Genomic DNA, 25055 nt, shown 5'->3' with positions numbered 1-25055 from the left:
AAGAGCTAGTACATAAAACCAAGTTGCAACCTGTATTTTCACACTAGGCACACATCTTTTCCACCAACACAAGAAGCACCCTGAAACTCAACTGATCACTTGGTCATTGGTTCCTGCAAACCACCTCTGTTACTGGGCCAGACTCTGAATATGTGAACACCCAATGGAGAGTGGGACACTGATCTCCTCCTCACATAAAGCCAGTGTATTTTAGAGTCATTATTATTACTTTTCTCAGGATAAAATTAGCTTGCTTTTGCCCATGTATGTTTACATTCAGGCCAATAAGGACAACAAAATTGGCTCCTTAATTGAGTACTCTGATCAACACAGTTACCTGTAATAACTCTCATTACTGCCTACAGCACAAGGGCACTGGAGAGCATCTCAGTGCAGCCATCCCTCTGTTTTATTGCACTTTGCAGACATAGCAGGGTTTGTTTTATTTTATAAAGTAAAGTTTTGTGGCAACCCTGCATCAAACAACTCTATCAGCGCCATTTTTCCAACAGCATTTGCTCATTTTGTGTCTCTGTGTCACATTTTGGTAATTCTCACAATATTTCAAACGTTTTAATTATTATTATACTTGTTATGGTGAGCAATGAGGACTCACCTTTGATGTTACTGTTGGAATTGTTCGAGATGATCATGAACCGTGCCCATATAAGAAGGCAAACTTAATGTTGTATGTGTTTTGACCCATTTACCGACCAGCCATTCCCCTTTCTCTCTCCCTCTCTTTGGGCCTCCCTGTTACTTGAGACAAAACAATATTGTAGTTAAGCCAATTATTAACCCTACAATGGGCTCTACAAAGAGGCCTACAATGGCCTCTAAGTGTTCAAGTGGAAGGAAGAATCATGTCTTTCACTAAATAAAAGGCTAGAAATGATTAAGCTTGGTGAGGAAAGCATGTTGAAAGCCAAAACAGACCAAAAGCCAGGCCTCTTGCTCCAAATAGGTAGCCAAGCTGTGAATGCAAAAGAAAAGTTCTTGGAAGAAATTTTTTTTTTAATTTTTTTTTTAACGTTTATTTACTTTTGAGACAGAGAGAGACAGAGCATGAATGCGGGAGGGTCAGAGAGAGGGAGACACAGAATCTGAAACAGGCTCCAGGCTCTGAGCTGTCAGCACAGAGCCCGACGTGGGGCTCGAACTCACGGGCGTGAGATCATGACCTAGGCCGAAGTCGGGCGCTCAACCGACTGAGCCACCCAGGCGCCCCAGTTCTTGGAAGAAATTAAAAGTGCTAGTCCAGTGAGCACGTGTATGAGGAGAAAGCAAAACAGCCTTACTGAGAAAGTGTTAGTGGTCTGGATAGAAAATCAACCTGACCACAACATTTCCTTAAGCCAAAGCCTAGTCCAGAGGAAGGCCCTAACTCTCTTCAATTTTATGAAGGCTAAGCGGTGAGGAAAGTACAGAAGCAGAGTTTGAAGCTAGCAGGGGTTGGTTCTTGAGGTTTAAGGAAAGAAGCCATCTCCATCACATGAAAGTGCAAGATGAAGCCTGCAGTTCTCGAGAAGATCCAGCTAAGATAGGTTAATGAGGGTGGCTACACTTAACAGATTTTCAATGTAGACAAAACAGCCTTCTATTGGAAAAAGATGCCATCTGGGACTTTCATAGCTAGAGAGGAGAAGTCAATGCCTGGCTTTAAAGCTTCAAAGTACAGGCTGATTCTTGTTAAGGGATAATGCAGCTGGTGACTTTAAGTTGAAGCCAATGCTCATTTACCAGTCCAAAAATCGTAGGACCCTTAAGAATGACATTTAATCTATTCCACCTATGCTCTCTAAATGGAACAACAAAGCCTGGATGAGAGCACATCAGTTTACAACATGGCGTACTGAATATTTTAAGCGTACTGTTGAGAGCTACTGCTAGGAAAAAAAGAGATTCCTTTCAAAACATTACTGGCCATTGACAATGCACCTGGTCACCCAAGACTCTGATGGAGACATACAATGAGATTAATGTTATTTTCATGCCTGCTAACACAGCAGCCACTGTGCAGCCCATGGATCAAGGAGTAATTTCAACTTTCAAGTCTTATTATTGAACAAATACATTTTGTAAGGCTATACCTGCCACAGATAGTGATTCCTCTGATGGATCTGGGCAAAGTAAATTGAAAACCTTCTGGAAAGTATTCCCCATTCCAAATTGCATTAAAAACATTTGTGATTCATGGGAAGAGACCAAAATATCAGCATTAATGGGAGTTTAGAAGAAGTTGATTCCAGCCCTCATGAATGACTTTGAGGGGTTCAAGACTTCAGTGGAGGAAGTCCCTGCAGATGTAGTAGAAATAGCAGGAAAACTAGAATCAGAAATGGAGGCTGAAGATGAGACTGAATTGCTATGATCTCAATGAGAAAACTTTAATGGATGAGTTGTTTCTTACAGATGAGCAAAGAGAGTGGTTTCTTGAGATGGGATCTACTCCTGGTGAAGATGCTGTGAAGACTGTTGAAATGACAACAAAGGACTCAGAATATGACATAAACTTATTTTAAAAGCAGCAGCAGGGTCTGAGAGGACTGAGTCCAATGTTGAAAGAAGTACCGTGGGTAGAATGCTATCAAACAGCATCACATGCTACAGAGAAATTGCTCATGAAAGAAAGAGTCTATTGATGCAGCAAACTTCACTGTTGCCTCATTTTAAGAAATTGCCACAGTCACCCAAACTAGCAGCCACTGCTCTGATCAGTCAGCAGCCATCAACATTGACACAAGACCCTCCACCGCAAAGAGATTACAATTTTCTGAAAGCTCTGACGATGGTTAACATTTTTTAGCGAAGTATTTGTGTTTTTAGACATAATGCTATTCCACACTTAACAGACCACCATACAGTGTAAACATAACGTTTATATGCACTGGGAAACCAAAAACTTCATTTGACTCACTTGATTGTGGTGGTCTGGAACCAAACCCACAATATCTCTGAGGTATGCCCGTATGGAAAAGCAGAAGGGGACACTGTGTGTGGCTTTGACAGACAGGCAGACCCAGGTTTAATTCCAATGCCAGACCTCATTAGCTGAGTGATCTTGAATAAGATCTCTGGATTTTAGCTGCGAACCCCTGGAACTTCCATTTCCTCATCTGTAAAGTGGAAATATACTTCCAAATTAACATGAATACAATAACCCATAGCCCTTCCCTCCCTTCCTGGTGATTCAAACAAGGGCTGGGATGAGGGAGCTAGTATGACCCAAAGCATTGTCTCTGCTTGCAATTTGAGTTATGAAATCAGCATCTGTCCCAGGTCCCTCCACAGTTCCTGGGCCTCAGGAACCCAGGACAGATCTGGGGATGAATAATGAAAAGAACCATTAAGCCATCATGGCTAAGCAGGTGGCAATAAACCGGGATTCCCATACGATGGGTCTCCTGCCTGGGTCAAGACACTCATTAGTCTTAAATCGTCCAAAAATCAGAGTGACCTTATACTCTGTACAAATAACGTGTGGTAAGTGTGACTTTGCATTTCACATAAGCTCCATGAGAGCAGAGACTGAACACATCCGAGGTAACTGTTGAAGAACCCTGGCCCAAGGCATTACATAGCCATAAAGCAGAAGAAATCCTCAGGCCTCTCTCTCCCCTGCCGCTCCCTTCAAGAGGAGGAACTTATCAGGTCAGTGAAGGAGAGAGAAGAAATTACATATGCAGCATTCCACCCACTGTCTCTCTCATTTGCAAAAAGCCCTGACCTCTAGGTAGTTTTTTCTCTGCTTGTCCATGCAGGAAGTTTACCGGGTTCTGCACAAGAAAGAACAACAACAATGATGATAACAACCAAAGCCAACTGAGTACTTAAAATATACCAGGCACTCATTTAGCATTTTATAGGCATTAACGTGTTTAATCCTTACAACAATAAGGTATATTACTATTGATAGCTCCATTTTACAGATGAGATAACCAAGACTCAGAGATTAAATAACTTGCCCAAGGTCACATGGCTACCAAGTGGCAGAGTCGGGATTCAAACTCAGGCAGTCTTGTTCCAGTGTCCTTGCTTGGGACCACAACACTCTACTGCCTCTTGCTATACTGCAAAGGGCAAGGTGTCCATTTAGAGGTCAACTTCAATTCAGGGGCATGTTTTTACAGAAGCACATTGGAGCATATGCTAAGCCATGTTCTCATACTCAGCCATGACTTCTTAGAAGAGAGGTAATGAATATCAACAACTCTCTGAAACCAGGAGAGACAAAAGGCACCAAATAAAATAGTATATGATGGGGCACCTGGGTGGCTCAGTTGGTTACATATCCGACTTCTGCTTAGGTTATAATCTCATACTCCGTGAGTTCAAGCCCTATGTCAGTCTCTGTACTGAGAGCTCAGAGCCTCGAGCTGCTTCAGATTCTGTGTCTCCCTCCCTCTCTGCCCCCCCCCCACCAAATCACACTCTTTCTCTCTCCTCTCTCTCTCTCTCAAAAACAAATAAACATTTTTTTTATTTTAAAAAATAGCACATGAGCATGCACCCAAAGCTCCCTGGGGGAATCCACCTGGAAGGAAAGCCCAGGTACCTGCCAGAAACACTCAACCATCAGCCTAATTCATTCATTCCAAACCAGAGGCAGCGTCATATGGAAAGAACAGCAATTGTGAAAAGCACATGTGTATGACTTGGGAATGAAGAAAAATTATCATGGTAATAGCAAATATTTACATATGACCAGACACTGTTCTAAGGTCTTGGTTCATATTATCTCGTTTACTCCACACCACAATCCTATGGGGAAATATTACTGTTATTAAACTTTACAGATGGTGAAAATGAGAGAAGCTAAATTACATGCCCGAAGTCTCACGGCTTGTAAATGAGGGGGTGAAGATTTGAAGCCAAGCAGTGTGGCTCCAGAGTCAGTTCTCTTGACCATTCTACTCTGCAGGAGGGAAACAAATAGAGAAAGGAAGCAAGCTCAGGCTCTGGAGTCAGAACTGAGTTTGAATCCCAGCTCCGCCACTTCATGAAGTAATAAGCCAGTTGTAGAACCTCAGACTCCGTTTACTTCTGTGTAGAAGAGGACAGCTCCCCAGGAGGACTGTGCTGAGGATTAAGTACCAAACCACATGCCCAGTGACCAAGGACCTGGTAGGAAGTCAGTCAGCATTGGTTTCACCTGCTCCTGGCAGCTCAACACCAGACCCTGTGTTGGGCTCTGGGATGCAAAGTTACCTAGATCTCATCCCTGTCCTCAAGGATCTCCCTGCCTTGCAGAGGGACACTGGGGGAACACAAGGAAACAAGATTATAACATTAGGTGAGACCTTACAAAGAGAGGCATGAGCCTAGGGCTACAGAGGACAGAGGATGGAGTAATTTTTTCTGCTTAGGAAAGTCAACTGTTAGATCTAGATCTTGCTAGTTACATGACAGTTTTCCAGGTGAGGAAAGGAGTGGCTATTTCCCATCTAACTTAAAAACCTTTTAGTACCACCATTGTCAAGGTCAGCCCCAGCATTTAGATTCTGTCTTCTCTTCCTGTGACATTATGAGGTTAAGAATATCTGTTTCACTAACTTCTTTGAAGGACATCACAGGCCAAAAGCAAGAGAGCTGACCCCATCCAGAGGGCTGTCTGTGGGCTGCATTTTAAACTGCTATTGTTTTATCATAACACAACAGGGAACCCAAGGGACTATTTGATATTCCAAATACCTAAAGATTCTAATCCATTATGGGAGTGTATTTTTTCTTGGAACTGAGAATACTGGGCAAAGCTGCAGAATTAATTGCCCTGAAGCTATAAATCTCCTATTTATTTCTTGATGAGTTTATAATAACAACTTGTAAATGCCTTCATACCTATCTATCTACACACACACACACACACACACACACACACACACACACACTTGAGGGATGTCTAGTTGGAAAGGTAAACCAGGGAGTTGATTGTATCAGTGACAAGAACATAATAATGGCAATAATAGAAGTTACAATTCAGTAAATGCCTCCTGCATGCCAGGCTCTATATTACGTGCTAAAGCTACATGATCTCATTCAGTCCTCCTAGCAACCCCATGAGGTACGTTATATTGCCCTCATTTTAGATAAGATGACACACTGAGGCTGAGAGCAGCTCAGAGAGGAAAGGTAATTTGCTCAAGACACAGAACTAGTAAGCAAAGTAAGGACTCAAATCCAAATCCATGGCATGTCCACATCTGTAACTACAAGCTGTGTCAAGAGAGCCCAGGAACGTGAGACAAGGTCCCTGCTGAGTGCTGATACCAAGCAAAGACTCCCAAGCAAAGGTTTCTGGGAAATCAATATGTGGATCCCCAGACTTGTGGGTGGAGCTCAGTGCCTCAGGTGCTGGGAAGAGCAGAAACCCAGGGGCTTGCAGGGTCAGTGCTTTGAAAACCAAAGTAGGCACCTGTTTCAGTTCCCAGGCCAAGAGGCTGGTTATTGGGTGATAGGACCAGTATATAGAGTGCTCAGTAAATGATGAATAAAGAAAGTGCAGAAGGGAGGAATAAAGGAGGAGACTGTCACAATGGAGAGTAAGAGGGAAATAAGGCAAATGAACAAGTTTTCAGAAAACAGAAACTCGGGAAGTAGTTGCTACGGCATTGTAATAAATTCTGCCCAACGGCACATTCCTCACCCAGGAGCCCTGGAGACAAATCAACTAAACACACACCAGTAACTACTTTGTAACATCTTAAAGGGGCTGCCTGACTCAGGACAAGATCTGTATTGTCCCCCAAATAAGCCTGAGCCCTTTGTTCTCCACGCTGCTGACCCAAGCCTTATAACAAGATTATATAAGGGCAAAGCCTGAATAATTCATTCATTCAACAAACATTTATACTATAGTGCAGGCAGTGTACCGGGAGCTGCCGATACAGCAACGAATAAAACACTCACAGGGCTTAATACCCTAGTGGAGAAAACAAATAGGTAAAATATAAAATACGCTACATAGCCATAAGTGGAGAGAAATAAAGTATGAAAGGGGGCCACAGAGTGCCAAGTAGGAGATGGGAATTGTGTTTGGTTTTCAATAGGAAAGTCAGAAAAGACCTCATCTGACAATAAACAAAGGTAAGGAGAAGGTTGGAGAACAATGGGGGTGGGGGAATTCAAGCAGAGAAAACAGCAAGTGCAAAGGCCCTGAGGCTTAAACATGCCTGAGGCAATTGGAAACTACCAAGGCTGGGGCTGAGTGATCAAGAAGATGTAGAGTAGGCCAGAGAGATCAAGGGTTGGGGAGATCTGAGGCCACTGTGGGAATTTTGGCTTTTATTCCAAGCAAGATGGGGGAACCACTGAAGGTTTCTGGGCAGAGGAGTGACATGAAGAGTTTATGTTTGATCAGCATCATTCTGGCTAAATTGAAAAGAGACTTGATGGTCTAAAGAAGGAAGCAGGGAGGCCAGTGAGGAGGTTCTCACAGGAATCCAGGTGAAACAATGAGGGCTGGGATCAGGGTGATGGCAACAGATGTAAGGAGTGGCTAGATCAGGAGAGGCCAGAGGACTGGATGTGAAGCATGCAGGGAAGAAGGGTCAAAGTTAACTCCAAGGTCATCCATACCCAACTCTGAGCTCTCAGCTCAGTTCCTACAGAGCACTCAAGTCTAAGCCCCCTTGAATAAAATGTGAAGACATTTTATTCTTCACATGGGTTTGATTTTCTTCAGTATACCTGAAATTCGGGAGCTGTGGGCATTACCACCTACAGGGAGTGAGGAACCACTTTCACATTATGCATGGCTCACGTGGGTTCTCATGTAATCCTCCCCAACCCTCAATATGAACACCATAATTGCTACTTCATAAACTATGGTTCGGAGAGATGAAGAGCTTTTGTCCAAGTCCACACAGCTAGAACGGGGTGATGTCTAATCCTAGAGCCCAGACCTCCAAACTGTGTTTCTCGTGAGCTTTCTATTACCTCAATGGTTCTGATTTTGTCAGTTTATTCAACAAATATTTATTGAGCATCTCTAGGGTAAATACCAAGCACTGTGCTCATGTCTGAGGCATAGCAGGGAAGCCCTGATCCTGGCACTGAAGGAACTCTCAGTGCTGGCTTAGGAGGGAGACAGACCCAACAGCCCTCCACACTGGGAAGTGCACTCCCCTGTGCCTGCAGAGGGAAGGGGCCATTTGTCCTGTGCTCTCCCTTCTCCCTTTCGCCTCCTCTCATTCACAGGCAAACATGCCCTTCTCCCTAAAAACACTGCTAGAATTCAGCTCTAGACCCACTGGCTTGGAACTGGCATGCTGACCCAGTGCAGATGAAGTCACTGTAACCCAGGCTCCCAGCTGGGTGTGGCAGAATTGGCCGCAAGCACAGAAACGATAAAGAAATCTCTAACATGTGCCAAGGGAGGGATTATCATATGGGCTCTTGCTTTTTATGAAATAGGAAAAGTGGATTTTTCTAGTTGACTGCATTTGATCGTTTTTCCTCCATTTGTTTTAAAGTTGAACATCTGATCTGGCAGAGACTCCTCACATTCAGCTGAGAAAAAAAAAGATATCTTTTGAGCTCCTCTCCCAGCCTCTTATCATAGGGGATGGGGATGGCAGGGTTTGGAGCATCATTCTACCACCAGCCCCTAACAACACATCGCAGCCCGCGGCATGAATCTGCCTAAAATTCCTTTTCATTTTGTCCATGCTTCCCCACCCAGGAACGTTTTCCTTCTGGGTTTATCAAAATCTCTTTATGTTTTCCCCAAGGTCTATTTTTTCTGTTACCTCTGAATTGTCTTATACAGCTGGCCTCTGCCCCCGTGGTAAGCCACCTGAAAGCCAAGAAGAGGACATCCCAATTGGACCAGAAGGCCCAAATATCTTCCCTATCCAAATCCAACATAAAACAACTATTGCCACTGACCTGAGGCTCTCATATCTGAATCAAGTCATGGATGGCTTTGAAGCATTGAGGCAGCAGCAGGCAGTGGGGCAAGGCATCCCAGTCTTCAGCGTGCACACCAATCACCTGGGATCTTGTTAACATGCAAATTCTGATTTCGTAGGTCTACAGATTCTGCATCTCTAACAAGCTCCCAGGTGATGCCCATGCTGCTGGCCCACAGACCACACTTTGAGTAGCAAGGATGAAGTAGAAAACCCATGGGTTAGGAAACTGTGACTCTACAATTAATTCATAAATCTTCCAACTGGGCAAGATTAATGCTTCCAGAATGTGGCTTGTAGAATATAAACCCCTTGTGATGATCCTTTAAAAAAAATGATTTTATGGTCAAGGTCACAAAAGCTTGAGAATTACTGCATAGTTTACATGAACACCACACTTGCTAGCAGAGTCTCTGCAAAACCCTGTTTCAATATTGTTCAATATTGTTTAACTCTGCTTATCCCAGCGGGATGTACTTTCAAGGTCCCATTCCCAGCATGATTTGTAAGTTTTCAGCCACCGAAATGACAGCCATATGCCATCCTTGTGGCAATAATTCTGTTTCTGTCCAGAAAGGGACCTATTTTGGGGGACCTATTATCACTTAGGCATATGTCTGCCTTTTTAGGTTCTTCTCCTCCTCTCTCCTCTCCGAGTCAGAAAGAGAGGGGCCACCAGGGCATTCTTCTCTCAGGTCTAAGATTTGGAGGCAGACCCAACAGCAGGGTCTGTCATAGACAGTGGGGCCTCAGGCAGGGAGCCAGGCGAGGCGGGGGAGGGGGGAGTGGATATTCCAGGAAAAGAACCCTAGTGCTGCAAAAACTTGAAGAGGGCTATCTCCCATAGGACTGAATCCTTCCTTTGTACATAGAATGAGTTCAATGAAGGTTGGCTCAAAATCTAGGAAATCCTATCTCTTTCAGAAATCTCTTCCTAATCCTAACTTTGCAAATGTCTCACACAAACAAGGCTAGAGAGAGAGAGCAGGCAAAACCTAATTTCAGTCCCCCACTTCTACACAGTCATTTTGTCAAAGTGCTTACAGCCAGTGCTGAGAAGTGGCCCTCACAGTCACAGAGAACCACAGAAACTCTTTGTCCTCATGGATTCCCAGGAGCTCAAGGGCAAACATACCAATAAAATAGACAGACTTATAATATGCTTTATTTATATTCTGAAAAGCATCTTGTAGCTCGAAGCCATAGTAACAGCAGCACTTAATCTCTGGGGCAGGAAGTGGGGGTACGAGAGGGACAGACACCAGTAGCCAATACCCAACAAAATCATTTTAGTTATTTTTTTTAATGTTTTATTTATTTTTGAGAGAGCACACGTGGGGGAGGGGCAAAGAGAGGGGGACAGAGGATCCAAAGCAGGCTCTGTGCTAACAGCAGCGAACTTGACGTGGGGCTTGAACTCACAAACTGTGCGATCATGACCAGAGCCAAAGTCAGATGCTCAACCAACTGAGCCACCTATATGCCCTCATTTCAGTTCTTTAAATGAATTTTTTAAATGTTCAAGTACAAAATACCCTAATAGAATTGACTATCTATTGGCTATCAGTCACTACTTACAGCCCAGTGAAATTACAAATTAATAAATGCAATGAACTGTATAAACTATTCATTTAATAAGTAACTATCTGGTTCCACTGGGGCTGGGCAGAGCTGGGGTGGCAGAGGGGACAGGGAGTAAGGGCAGAGGCAGAGACTGATCAAGCTCCGTAAGTCACTGGTCATCGAGATGAAGGTTTTAGGACAAAACATGAAGCATCTGAGAGGGCTTCTAACTTCCTTCCCGCCCACCATCACCAAGAAATCCCAAATACCTGAACCACCTGCTTTTCAAGCCTAAAAATTTAAGGTCTTTAACAATAAATTCCCTCTTGATCAATAACTGACAAAACTGAGAGCAGAAAGATCAAGGAACTTACATATAATCACATAGCCAATTAGTGACAGACTTTGGGCCCAGAAGAATATAGAACTCTCTTCTTGAGTAGAATTCTACAAGACTGTCTTACTTACTGTCCAGCCCCCCCTTACTGTCCAGCCCCCTCCTATCCAGTAACTTCCACTGGGCCCCTGAGTCTAGGGGACCAGATGGGAGGGGGGGAGGGGGGAGGGAAGAAGTGAAGCAGGCAGCAGTAGGTACAAAAGGCAAATTCAGTTTAATCAACATTTGGCCAATGCTGCCCAGTCCTTCTACCTTCTAACCAGATACCAGGTCATATAAGCATCACAGCTACTATTGCTTAAAAATGGAACCCAAGGCGGAAGAGTCATTTCCCCTCCAAATTGAGTCTTTCTTGAGATTGTAGACTACTGGAATGAGGGAATAGAAGCCTGAAGTACAGAAGAGCCATCATTCCAACTCATTACAGCATCTTTGACCTCTTTCCCATTTCTTAACCATCTAGCAATTTGAACATCATTGACTTGACTTTAACTCCTTAGTTAAACAGAATTAACTTTGGGGAAAGTTAAGTCTACCAGTTAGTCACACCTGGGTATAAATTACTGTTATTCACCTGATGAAACTGGCTAAATGGCTGGGGGAGGAGGGAATGCAGAGACTTTAGAACAAAGGCACTTGCAGAAGGGCCTTGGTGACCTATTAATTACAGCATTCTAAATTGCTCCTAGCACTAAGCTAAGAATACCAAGTAGAATGGAAGATGTCTTTTCTAACTATGCTTGAAAATCTACAAGGCATGTTTTTAAGTTGATACATATTATTACATTAAAAATTTTTTAATAAAAAGATCATGGCAAAAAGCAAACCTTATAAGGTAAGCCAAAAGACAATAAACAGCAAAAACATAATAACATTTTCCACTTGTGTCACAGATAAAGAGCTTATCTTCCCAATATATAAAGAACTATCAGAGTCTGTAAGAAAGAACTACCAGAATTGGTAACAATAAAGACCACTGAAAAATGGGAAAATATTAGAGTTAACAAAAAATACAATGACTCCTGGACATATAAAAAGATGTTCAATCACCATTATAATAAGAGAAATGCAAATTAAAACACACTACAATGCCATTCTTCACCCATCAGACAGGCAAAACTCCAACAGTTTGACCATATACTTTGTTGACTAAGCCATAGAAAAACAAGCACTCTCTTACTTCCTGGTGGGAATATAAACTCCTACAACCCCAGTGGAGGATAAGTGAATAAACTGGATCAAAATTATAAATGAATGAATGAACCCTATGTTTCTGCAATTCCATTTCTGGAAATTTATTCTATAAATATGCTTACATATATGCAAAATTACATATACACAAGGTTATTTCCTGAGGCAATGTTGCAGTAATAGCAAAGATCAAAAGCAACCCAAATCATGATAAGGTTTGGCTAAATAAATTATGGTACACCCAAACCATGGGATTCTATGAAGTTATTAAAGAATGGCGATGCTTTCTATTCACAGACATCAAATTATCTGGATCTAAGCTATATCACAAGAGGAAATAAGCATAAAATTAGGTAGTATATAACAAACATGATTATGAAGCAGGGCATAAGAATCTTTATTCACATTTGCTTGCATAAGCATAAAGAAATTCTGGAGGCTTCTCTAAAAAACTAATGACAGCAGTGCCTACAGTGGGGCTGAAGTTGAATCTCAGTGGATGTCCAGGTTGAAGGTAGGAGCTAGAAGATTTTGAACCACATAAATATACTACATATTTAAAAATTAAAAAAAAATTAAATAAGGGGCGCCTGGGTGGCTCAGTCAGTTAAGCGGCCAACTTCGGCTCAGGTCATGATCTCATGGCCCGTGAGTTCAAGCCCCACGTCGGGCTCTGTGCTGACAGCTCAGAGCCTGGAGCCTGTTTCAGATTCTGTGTCTCCCTCTCTCTGACCCTCCCCCGTTCATGCTCTCTGTCTGTCTTAAAAATAAATAAACGTTAAAAAAATAAATAAATAAATAAATAAATAATTAACAAAGTATTCCAAAAAGTATTACTAAGACATACATCCTACCTCAAAGAGCTCACAGAGTACCTGTATATATCCATATAGATGCACACACAAAAGGACCTACTATAGCTCTACTTAATGATGCCCTACAAATAAGAATCTTGTTTTTTAAAGTTTATTTATTTTGAGAGAGAGAGAGAGAGAGAAAGAGAGAGAGAGAGAGAGTGGGGGAGGGGCAGAGAGAGATGGAGAGAGAGAGAATCCCAAGCAGGCTCCACGCCATCAGTGCAGAGCCCCCAGGTGGGCCTTGATGTCACAAACCAAACCATAAGATCATGACCTGAGCTGAAATCAAGAGTGGGAGATTGGATACTCAACCAACTGAGCCACCCAGGTGCCCCAAAGAGAACTTTTTTTTCCTTTAATCCAAGTTAGTTAACATATAGTATAATAATGGTTTCAGGAGCAGAATTCAGTGATTCATCACTTACAAGAACCTGTTTTAAGCAGAAAATGAAATCATCAGAACCCATGGCAAGACAGGCTTGCCTCCCTCTCCTCTTTCCTGCAGCCTCCTGTGTCAGCACTTGTGTATCTGAACATAGCAAGGCTCCCTCAGGACTGAGGGCCCAGCTGGGGCTCCTCCAAGCTACCCATCTTTAGAAACACAGCAAGAATGTCAACATGGCCACCATGAGTATGGGCCCACTGGCAATCAAGACTCCCTGCCAGCCAACCACCTTCTCCTGCCACCTCCCCTATCACACAAAGGTGTTTGTATTGGGGGCAGGGAGTGAGGACAGGGATGCATTGAGTTGCAGGAATGTTCCTTACAAAACCACCTGCCTTAGTTTAGATTCCCCATCAAAGTAGGCCTGGAGACAGGAATTCAGATACAGGTCTTTTATTTGGGAGATAATCCCAGGAAGCACAGCAAGGGCATGAAGAAATAAAACAAAAAAGGGAGAAATCAGGTAAAGGTGTGTCAATGAACAGGTGACTGCTGTGGGGAAAAGTGGAGCTCAAATCCCACCTGGGAACCCTTTGAGAAACTGTGTAGAACACAGAGCAGAACTGATGCCCCAGTGGCGGAGGAAGCTGGGATATTGATCCACCAACTGCCATTCCTCATTGGTTAAAGGACACTCTAAGGTATTTTTCTGCCAGCATTTCCATCTTATGTGAGTAGACAGTGTACATCTGAGGCCTGAGAATATCTGCAGGCAGAAACACAGGAAGGCATCATGTCTAAGAACTACATTAAACTAAACTCAGGGTGGGTCTCAGGGATTTGGCAATAAACCTTCAGCATCGGTGACACTACCCTGTGCAGAGCTGAAGGGTAATTAGAAGGAAAAAAGACTCAGAAAGACACCCACCAATATTTTCAAATGTGTGAGGTCTCACACAGAGTTTGTGGAAGTATAAATCACTACAAACATTTTGGAGGACCTTTAGAAATTATTTACTTAAAAGTCCATAAATCACCCAGCCAAGTAATAATTCAGTCTTTTCTGATCTTTCCTTTCTTCCTTCAAAAAAAAAAAACGTATGTGTACCAGGCACTAGGAATACAAAGATTAGAATGTCATATTGCTATCCCCACTCAAGGAACACACTGCCTACCCCCTACCACACCCACCATCACCAAAGTCATCTATTCCATGTCCCGTGTTTTTCAGGTGTTGTAATTTAAAACAGCTAGGAGGACCAAGAAGTAACACAGATGAAAGAAGTGAGTCAAAGTAATGAAATAGAATACAGAAAATGGCAGGGACCATGGCAACTTGAGAACACAAATCCTCTCTAAGGACCTTCAAAAGTAATTAAAAAGAGAAGGAAGGAAGGAAGGAAGGAAGGATGGAAGAAAGGAAGGAAGGGAGGAAGGAAGTGGGGGAAGAAGGAAGGAAGACCATTACTCAAGGCTTCTATTCCAATATGGAATAACAGGGAGATTTGCCATCCTGCCTGAAACAACCAAAAAATAAAAATGTATATTTTTAAAAAAATGGTTTTTAAGACACTGGACATCAGACCATGAGAGACAGTGATACCTGAAAGTCAGGAAATAAATGAGGTGAGCCCTAAGATTATCCTGCTTTCCTGCCTTGAGAGACTGTCCAGACCACGATGGAAATCAACAGACTCCCTGAGCTGAGTAGACAGTTGAGAGTCCTAAGGCAACTACCACTTGAAAGTCAAATTACCATGAAGGAGAGAACCTTAGAGACAAAACTCCAAAGATCTACAAAGCATCCTCCTCAAGTTTTCACGCAAGTCAAGAAAATAACAAGGGCTGAAGAAAGAATCACCCAAAATGATTAGAGGAAAGAGCACCCAACATTCACCTGGGGCTCACAATAGTGCCTGTTCCTACCAGCCAGACTAGAAAAAAATGAAATTTATCAGGCATTGAACAGAATATTCAGAAGGGTCTTCCCTCAGCAGTGGAAAATAATTTGCCCTAGACTAATCATTCCTCAGGTTCTGTGTAATAAATCTTAAAATCAAAACTTGAAAGGGTCACACTGTTTTCAAATAACCTAGATGCATCCCAAAACAATAATCACATTAAATATAACTGGTAAATAAATAAATAAATAAATAAATAAATAAATAAATAAAATTGGTCTAAACACCATTTTTAAAAAATTCAGAGATTGTAAGATTGGTTAACAAATCAAGACCCAACTATATTCTGTCTATAAGAAATGTGTTTTAAATATAAAGACACAGGGGTGCCTTGGTGGCTTGAGTCAGTGGCTCAAGAGCATCCAAGTCTTGATTTTGGCTCAGGTCATAATCCCAGGGTCATGGGATCAAGCCCTGCATCAAGCTGTGGAGACTGCTTGGGATATTCTCATTCTCTCCCTCTCTCTCTGTCTCTCTCTCTCTGTCTCCTTCCCTCTCTCCTGCTTGCCCTCTCAATAAACAAACAAACAAACAGATAAGTTAAATATAAAAGGATGGAAAAGTGGTATGTTAACACTAACAAAAAAAGTTTGAATGGCTATATTAATATCAGACAAGGTATATTTTTGAGTAAACAATATTACTAGGAATAAAAAAAGATCATTTCATAATGTTAAAGGAGTTGTTTTGTCACGATGATATAATCCTAGGGGCACCTGGGTGGCTCAGTCAGTTGAGCATCCAACTTCAGCTCAGATCATGATCTCACAGTTCACGTGTTCAAGGCCCGTCTTGGGCTCTGTGCTGACAGCTCAGAGCCTGGAGCCTGCTTCGGATTCTGTGTCTCCCTCTCTCTCTGCCCCTTCCCCACTCACGCTCTGTCTCTCTCTCAAAAACAAAATAACATTTTTTAAAACTTTTTTAAAAAGAAGATATAATCCTTTTTGCATTGTTGGTGGGAATGCAGGCTGGTGCAGCCACTCTGGAAAACAGTATGGAGGTTCCTCAAAAAACTAAAATAGAACTACCCTACAACCCAGCAATTGCACTGCTAGACATTTATCCAAGGGATACAGGTGTGCTGTTTTGAAGGGACACATGCACCCCCATGTTTACGCAGCACTATCAACAATAGCCAAAGTATGGAAAGAGCCCAAATGTCCATCGATGGATGAATGGATAAAGAAGATGAGGTGTATATACATATAATGGAGTATTACTCAGCAATCAAAAAGAATGAAATCTTGCCATTTGCAACTATGTGGATGGAACTGGAGGGTATTATGCTAAGTGAAATTAGTCAGAGGAAGACATAAATCATATGAGGACTTTAAGAGACAACACAGATGAACATAAGGGAAGGGAAGCAAAAATAATATAAAAACAGGGAGGGGGACAAAACAGAAGAGACTCATAAATATGGAGAACAAACTGAAGGTTACTGGAGGGGTTGTGGGAGGGGGGATGGGCTAACTGGGTAAGGGACTCTAAACAATCTACTCCCAAAATCATTGTTGCACTATATGCTAACTAATTTGGAGGTAAATTTAAAAAAATAAAATAAAATAATAAAATAAAATAAAATAAAATAACATAAAAATAAAGTAAAATAAAATAAAATAAAAAGAAGATATAATCCTAAACACTTATACACCTAATTACAGAGCTTCAAAACACATTAAGAACTGATGGAACTGCAAGGGGAATAGACAAAGATGATGCATTTACAGTCAGAGATTTCAGTACCCCTCTCTCAATATCTGACTGGACAAGTAGATTGAACATCAGTAAAAATATAAAAGATTTCAAGAACACTATCAAATAATTTGTCCTGACATTTAGATAACCCTCTACTCAACAGATTATACATTCTTTTCAAGTACACACAGAATACTTACCAAGATAAACTATATCCTGTGTTATAAAGCAGTCCCTCAATAATTAAAAGAATTCAAGTCATGCAAAGCATGTTCTCTGTCCATGTGGAATTTAATTAGAAATAAATATGAGAAAGATCTTTGGAAAATACTCAAATATTTAGAAACTAAATAACACACTTATAAGTCATCTATTGGTCAACAGAGAAATCAAAAGGAAAATTAGATAGTATTTGGAACTGAATGGAAATGAGAATACAACATATCAAAGTTTGTGGGATGGCACTAAGGCAGTAGTTGGGGGAATATAGCACTAACACCTATATTAGAAAAGAAAAAAGAGTTCTTTCTTATTGTTTTTTTGGAGGGAGAGCACACATACATGGTGGAGTGGCAGAGAGGGAAGAGAGAGAGAATCCCAAGCAGACTCCTAGCTGTCAGTGTAGAGCCTGACATGGGGCTTGATCTCTCAAACCATGAGATCATGACCTGAGCCAAAATCAAAAGTCAGACACTCAACTGACTGAGATACCCAGACACCCCCTTTGTTTTTATCTTAGAGAGAGAGAGAGAGAGAGAGAGAGAGCACACGCATGACTGGGGGAGAGGCACAGAGGGAAGAAAGAGACAGACAGACAGACTTAAGCAGGTTCCACACTCAGTGCAGAACCCATCACAGGGCTCCGTATCACAGCTCTGCGATCATGACCTGAGTTGATATCAAGTGTCAGACACCGAACGGACTGAGCCACCAAGGTGCCCCAAGATAAAGGATTCTAATCAATGATCTAAGCCTTAAGAAACTGGAAAAACTAGAGTAAATTAAACCTAAAGTAGGCATAGAAAAGAAGTAATAAACATTAGAATTGAAATCAATGATGTAGAAGAAAGGGGAAGAAGAGGAAGAAAGGGGGGTGAAGCTGGTTCTTTTAAAGAATTTATAAAATTCATAAACCTCTAGCTAGGTTAGAAAAAAAGAGAAGATATAAATTACCAATATCAGAAATGAAGATACAGATGATACCACTATAGCTTCTGTACATATTAAAATAATAAGGCAATTTTATGAATGACTTTTTGCTAGTAAATTCAACAACATAGATAGAATGGACAGATTCTTTCTAACAAATTGATAAAACTTGCTCAAGAAGAAATAGGTAATGTGAATAGTCCTATATGTATTAAAGAAATGGAATTTGTAGTTTAAAATCTCCCAAGAAAGAAAAATTCAGGTCCAGGGGTACCTGGGTGGTTTAGTTGGTTAAGTGTCTGACTCTTGATTTTGGCTCAGGTCATGATCTCATGGATCATGGGATCAAGCCCCATGTAGGGCTCTGCGCTGATGATGCAGAGCCTGCTTGGGATTCTCTCTCTCCTTCTCATTCTGTCCCTCCCCCATTCGCATTCTCTCTCTCTCTCTCTCTCTCTCTCTCTCTCTCTCTCTCTCTCTCTCTCTCAAATAAATAAATAAACATTAAAAAAATTATTAAAATGAAAAATTCAGGTCCAGTATCTTCACTGGTGAATGGTACCAAACATGAAAAAATACTCATCATTATATATAAACTCTTCCAGAAAATTAAAGAGGAAGGAAAATTTCCCATCTCATTCTAATAGGCGAACATTATCCAGACACCAAAACCAGACAAATATATTATAAAAAAAAAAAAACTACAAACAAATATTCCCCAGCCAATGTAAATGGAAACATCCTGAGCAGTATTTTAGTAAACTGAATCTAACAATATGATAAAGGATAATATAACCATGTGGGATTTACCTTAGGAATGCAGGACTGATTTAGTATTTTTTTCAAAAATCAATGAAATTCATTGTACTTAACAAACTAAAAGAGAAAACTATATGATGTCAATACACACAGAAGCATTTGGTAATATCCAACATCTATTCCTGAATTAAAAAAAAAAAAAATGAAACTCTCAGCAAATTAGGAATGGAGGGAATCTCATCAACCTGACAAAGGACATCCATAAAAGAGCCACAGCTAACATCATACTTAATGGTAAAAGACAGAAAGCTTTCCTGCAAAGATCAGGAATAAGAAAAAGATGTCCATTCTCAGCACTGTTCTCAACATTTTCCTGGAGGTCCTAGCCAATACAATCACACAAGAAAAAGAAATTTTAAAAATTTCTCTAAATTAGAAAGGAAGTAGTAAAACTGTCTTTATGCAACATACAGTTGTTGATGTAGGAAATTTAATGGAATCTCCAAAAACTAATAACCAAGGCTACATAACATGTAAAAACTATGTAATAAATATACAAAAATCAATTGTATGTCTATATTCCAGTGATCAACATTCAAACATTGGCTTTTTTTTTTTTTTTAGAAAACTGGGAAAAGAAAAAAAACACACACTTTATAGCCCTCCCAGATAGTTTTTCAAGGCTCTCAAATGCCTTTAACCAGAGGAACTGAATAAACATAGAATTTAAGACAGGTTTCACAAGGGAAATGCAGCTGGACAGTGTCTGAAATGCAAGTTCTGATCTCAGAGTAATCAAAAGTCACCAGGCTAAACTGAGATTCATCTCAGTGAAGTCTCTAGCTCCCTGACAAGGGAAGTCCCTTTGTGATTCTAGTTTCTCTATCTACAAAAATGATGCGACCTCGGCCATTCCTCTTGCAATTGCCCTGAAATGGCCATTCAGTATGAAAGTATGGTAGGAATGCAGGAAAAAAAAAAATTGTTGAGTCCTAGGCTCAGGTTCAAGGTCAGCCCCAGACAGTCTCTCTCAGCTGCAGAATTGTCAAATAAGAAAGTTCCTTAAGCCATGGAAAAAAGGAACCTATGGATAAAAGCAGAATTTGTCCCCAGAAATCCTGGGCCAGTTAAGTTCCAAGAGCAGAGCCTATCCCCACCCCCACCCCCAAAACACAGAGAATCCAAAAAGCCAAGTCTGTCTATGGAAGAGAAAGCAGAGAATGATATAACTTATCACCTTATAAAAGGGCCTTGTTTTAGCCTACTTAACAAAGTCACACACTGGGTGGCTCGAACATTTTCCAAAAATTCTGGAGGCTAGATATCCAAGATTTTCAAAGTGTGTCAGGAGGGCTGTTTTCTTCCTTGGCTTGTAGATGGCCATCTTCTCCCCATGTCTTCACATGGTCTTCCCTCGGTATATGCCTGTGTCCTAATCTCTTGTAAGGACACCAGTCATATGATTGGATTGGGGCTCACCGTAATGACCCCAATTTAACTGAATGATCTCTGTAATCATTCTGTCTCCAAATACACTCATATTCTTAGACACTGAAAGTTGGGATTTCAACATACAAATTTAGAGGACACAATTTAGTCCACAGCTACTCCCCCTGCTTCTGAAAGATCCAAATCCTTGCCAGTTCTTATCACCCTCACAGATCAGGTCAGAGGGAAGCAGAACTGCTCTCACATACACCATCTTCCACTGTCCAAAGCCCATAGCCATTTTTCCCTCCATTCACTTAGGGTTTTCTAGCCCCCCCCAAAACACCAGTGGGACCCTGAGCCCACCTTCCTTATCCCTTTGGATACCAGTTAAGCACTTCTCCCTCCCCTGCCCTGTTCATTTCAGGATTACCACATTTAGAGAGCCAACATGACCTATTTAGGCTCTGACCCACTTGCAACAGAAATACCAATCACAAACACTATCCAGAAGGGGGAAAAAAAATGACCACAAATTTAACTGATCGTATATTAAAAGAATGATAAAGAAGAAGTCTTCACTGGTGTACCTATTGCTGATGCTACTGCAAAGTGTCCTGAGGGGAGCTGTTATGGAAATGTGGGCAATACCTAAGCTGCCCCTTTTGGCATCAAGGTACTAAGTAGAGTTTCCAGCCTTATAAGTGACCTAGAAATCAGTTAAATAGGTCCGTTTATCTTGTTTTGCTCAAAGATGAGCTAAGCGTTTCCAAACGTCTGGAGTACATTATTTCCTGTCAAGAGATGGGACAACCCTCACACAAGTGTGAAAATGGAGGAATCAAGGGGCATACTGGATCAGCCTTCCTCAACCACCCCAGACCAAGAATGAGTGGAATTAGTCTACAAGGCCTCTGGAACAGGAGCTTTTGTAGTAAATACCAGTTTGAGTAGCTGCCTGACTCACAGCAGCAGTTTATTTTCTTTTCTCTAGCAATGGTCTATTTCCCAAGGATAGCCGTGTTTTTGCTATGTGACAAATCATCTTAAACTCCTGTCACAGTTTATCAGTCCCAAGAAAGAAACTTGATCCAAGCCTGAGCCCATCAGATTCTCTCAGGAATTTGAGACTTCAAGAGATATGAGGTTGGAGAGACTTCTGATAAGGAGGCAACTGAACCCTCTAGGAACCCTAGACAAGCCCGCTTCTTGCTCTTCCAGAGGCCTGGCCAGTCTCTTCTGCAGATTTTGGCGACCATCCCAATACCCCTCCTATTAATTGCCCATTTGGTTTACATTAGCCAGGGTTCCTCTCTATTATCAAAAGAATCACAATAATAACAATAGTGTAATACAATCTTATTTTATTCATATTTTGGTCCCAGCACCTACCACAAGATTTAACATGTCACATGGTAGACATTCCATATCTTTGTTCTTAATTTATGAAAGGCCAACTTACCCCTGCCAATCTGCACGAGATAAGAACAGAGTGCCGTGGGGTAGAGAGGAAAATATTCTTTGGTGCCAATCTTTCCTGTCACAACAAATTATATAAAGACTGCTTCTGGTTTTCCTTGAAAGGGGAGAAGGTGCTAAAGTTTTCTAGCAAAAAGAATGACCTGGTACCAGACACCCAGCAAGTTAGAAGTGGGAAATATTTGGGTCCTAATCTCTGCTAACCATGTGGGCAACATCCTCAGGGCTTCCAAAAGCAGGCTGGAGGCAATAGGCACTGGTCTTGTTGAGATCTGCTTACCCCAAGTAGAACTTCACACAGTTATATCCTCACTGTGGTTCCTCACATTTATATATCTCTTCATGCAACCTCCATCCATTTGCATGGCCTTGTCTAAGACTTGGGATATCCACCCAGCCATCCCACCCACTCAAGCTTTGAAATTTACTGAGCCCTTGGTTTTGACTCTAGACTGTACACGTAGGTGACTAGGCTAGTCCCAACAACACAGGGGGTGGGACAACCATTGCAGGTCACTTTAGGCCCCCCACTCATCTCTAGACTTCTACAGAACTCTTCTAAATTATGACTCAGTCCCTGGCCTCTTGCTTCCTGGTCCAAACTTCATTACACCAATCCTTTCTTCCCAGGATGTCAATTTAACCATGGTACTTTCCTATTCTTAAACCTGCAATAAAGCCCAAACCTTTACCTTAGCATTTGACAATAGCTACAACCTAAACCCAATCTTTTTTTCTTTAATTGATCTTTAGGGGCACCTGGGTGGCTCAGTCAGTTGAATGTCTGACTTAGGCTCAGGTAATGATCTTGTGGCTCATGAGTTCAAGCCCCATGTCAGGCTCTGTGCTGTCAGCTCAGAGCCCAAAACCTGTTTCAGATTCTATGTCTCCCTTTCTCTCTGCCCCTCCTCTGCTTGCATGCTGTCTCTCTCTCTCTCTCCCTCTCTCTCTCTCCCCATCTCTCTCTCCCTCTCAAAAATAAATAAACATTAAAATTTTTTAAATAAATAAAATAAAATTGATCTTTATTCTTCCAAATTTATCTCCTGCATGAAACCTCTACCTTCACAGAAGCAGCCTATTTGCATGCCTCACTGCTCAGCAGAAGGGTGTAAGCCTAGAGCTTCTAGAAGCCATGCTGCCAACATGTGGGGAAAAAGAAGCCAACACACAGAAAACAAAACTGAGTGGTGGAAAGAGGTTCCTGGTGACATCACTTGGGAACCAAGATAAGGCCTCACGTTAAATCTATGTCTGGACCTTTTGGCTATAACTTTTTTTTCTTTGCTTGATCCTTTTTTACCCCTGTACAACTGAAAGACTACTAATACATCCACCTACATTTCATGGTTCACTTTTAGGCCCTGATGCCTCCCCAGGGCCCTCCAGGGCATGGTAACAGCTCTCATCTCTAATTCCCTATAATATCATGGGCTGTATCACTCATGGGAGCCTTTCAATACGCCTGTCACTAGACAGGTATTTCTTGACCCCTTTATACAGGCAAAGGGCTTCCAATCCCTTCCCACTGTCCCTTCCATCCCAACTTGCTAAAACCAACACCTGGTTCAGTGGTCAGAGGTACAGGCTAGGGCAGCCACAAGAATCCAGAAGGAGCAGAGCCTCTGCGGTCATCCTGAGCTAATGATCTAAACTCCCCTTTCAGAACCCACTCTGGCTGAGCCTTGGACAGCTTCTAGCAGTCAGCACACCTTAGGGGGCAGAGGGAGGCATGTCCAACTGGGGAAAATGACAGCCATGAATGCCCTCAGTGTCCTCCCTCCTGTAAAATCCCAGAGTCTCACTGCCACTAGGGGCTAAGGTGATGTGATGCAGCCACCACAGGGTACTTTAAGAGCCCAGAAATGGACTCCTGGGAGGCACAGCATTGCCCCAGTCTTCTCCCGGGCCAGTGTTTCTCCACCACCATTGCCCATTCAAGGATAGAAATGATTTTCCTACAGTGCAAGAGAATTTGGAGTGCAAACAAGGTGCCACGGATGGGAGTTACAGAACACTAGACTCCATGACTCAATTAGCATGGCAAGAATTTAAATGCTGTTATCGTGATGGCCACCCAAAGAGCTCCAGTGTTGCAGGGAGCTATCTCAGCACCCCCATGGAAGGTGAAAAGGAGATGGAAAATCAGAGCATAGGCACCTTGTCCCATTTCATCCTAGGCAGCTCCCTGACGAGCTATCTTTGTCTCTAGGTTTTTAGTTTGTATTCTTTGCAGCATGTTTTATTTATTTATTTTTACCATTTTAACCACTTTATAGTATATGGTTCAGTAGCATTAAGTACATTCACATATTATACAGCCATTACTGCCATCTATCTCCAGAACTTTCCCATATACCAAACTAAAGCTCTGTCCCATTAAACATCAACTCTCCACTACCCACCACCCTCCGCCCAGCTCCTGGCACCCACCAATTCTACTTTCTGTCTCTATGAATTTGACCACTCTAGGTATTTCACGGAAGTAGAATCATCAGGTATCTGTCTTTTTGTTACTGGATTATTTCACTTAACATAATGTCCCCAAGGTTCATCTGTGCTATAGCATTTATCAGAATTTCCTTCCTTTTTTTTTTTAAAGCTTCTTTATTTATTTTGATAGAGAGAGCATGTACATGCAAGCAGGGGAAGGGCACAGAGAGAGGAAGAGTCCCAAGCAGGCTCCACGCTGTCAGTGCAGGGCCCCATGTGGGGCTCAGTCCCACAAACTGTGAGATCATGACCTGAGTCATGATCAAGAGTCAGATGCTTAACCAACTGAGCTACCCAGGCATCCCAGAATTTCCCTCATTTTTAAGGCTGAACAATATTTCATTGTATGTGTATTCACCCATCTAAGGACACTTGGGTTACTTATACCTTTTAGCCATTATGAAAAATTCTATGAACATGAATGTAAAAATATCTGATTGTGTCCCTGCTTTCAACACTTTTAGACATATGCCCAGAAGTGGAATTGCTAGATCACATTGTAATTCTATTTTGAATTTTTTGAGAAACTGCCATACTGTTTTCTACAGTGACTGTACCATTTTATATTCCCATCAACAGTGTGTGAGGGTTCCAATTTTCTCCACATCCTCAACAACACTTGTTACTTTCTGTTTTTGTTTTTGATAATAGCCATCTTAATGAGTATACTTTAAAAAAAAAAGCCACAGCTGGTTAGGTTTGGAAACCATTGCTCTAAAACACTCAGAGGTCTCTTCCTTCTTACTTTCCTGGGCCTCCCTGTTATCCTATTCACCCTGAATCCAC

The 25055-nt window shown here is 41.7% G+C and overlaps 1 protein-coding gene across 6 annotated transcripts in view; it reads right to left on the bottom strand.

Moving 5' to 3' along the window:
* Positions 1-25055, bottom strand: part of NRXN3 (neurexin 3) — a 1671444-nt gene that overhangs the window by 1611924 nt on the left and 34465 nt on the right. The gene's annotated exons all lie outside the window — the stretch shown is intronic.

The sequence above is a fragment of the Felis catus genome, chromosome B3 (assembly GCF_018350175.1).
Source record: "Felis catus isolate Fca126 chromosome B3, F.catus_Fca126_mat1.0, whole genome shotgun sequence".
In the NCBI taxonomy this organism is placed as follows: Eukaryota; Metazoa; Chordata; class Mammalia; order Carnivora; family Felidae; genus Felis; species Felis catus.
Note: the sequence above shows the minus strand (reverse complement) of the source record. Positions and strands in the feature narration are given on the sequence as shown.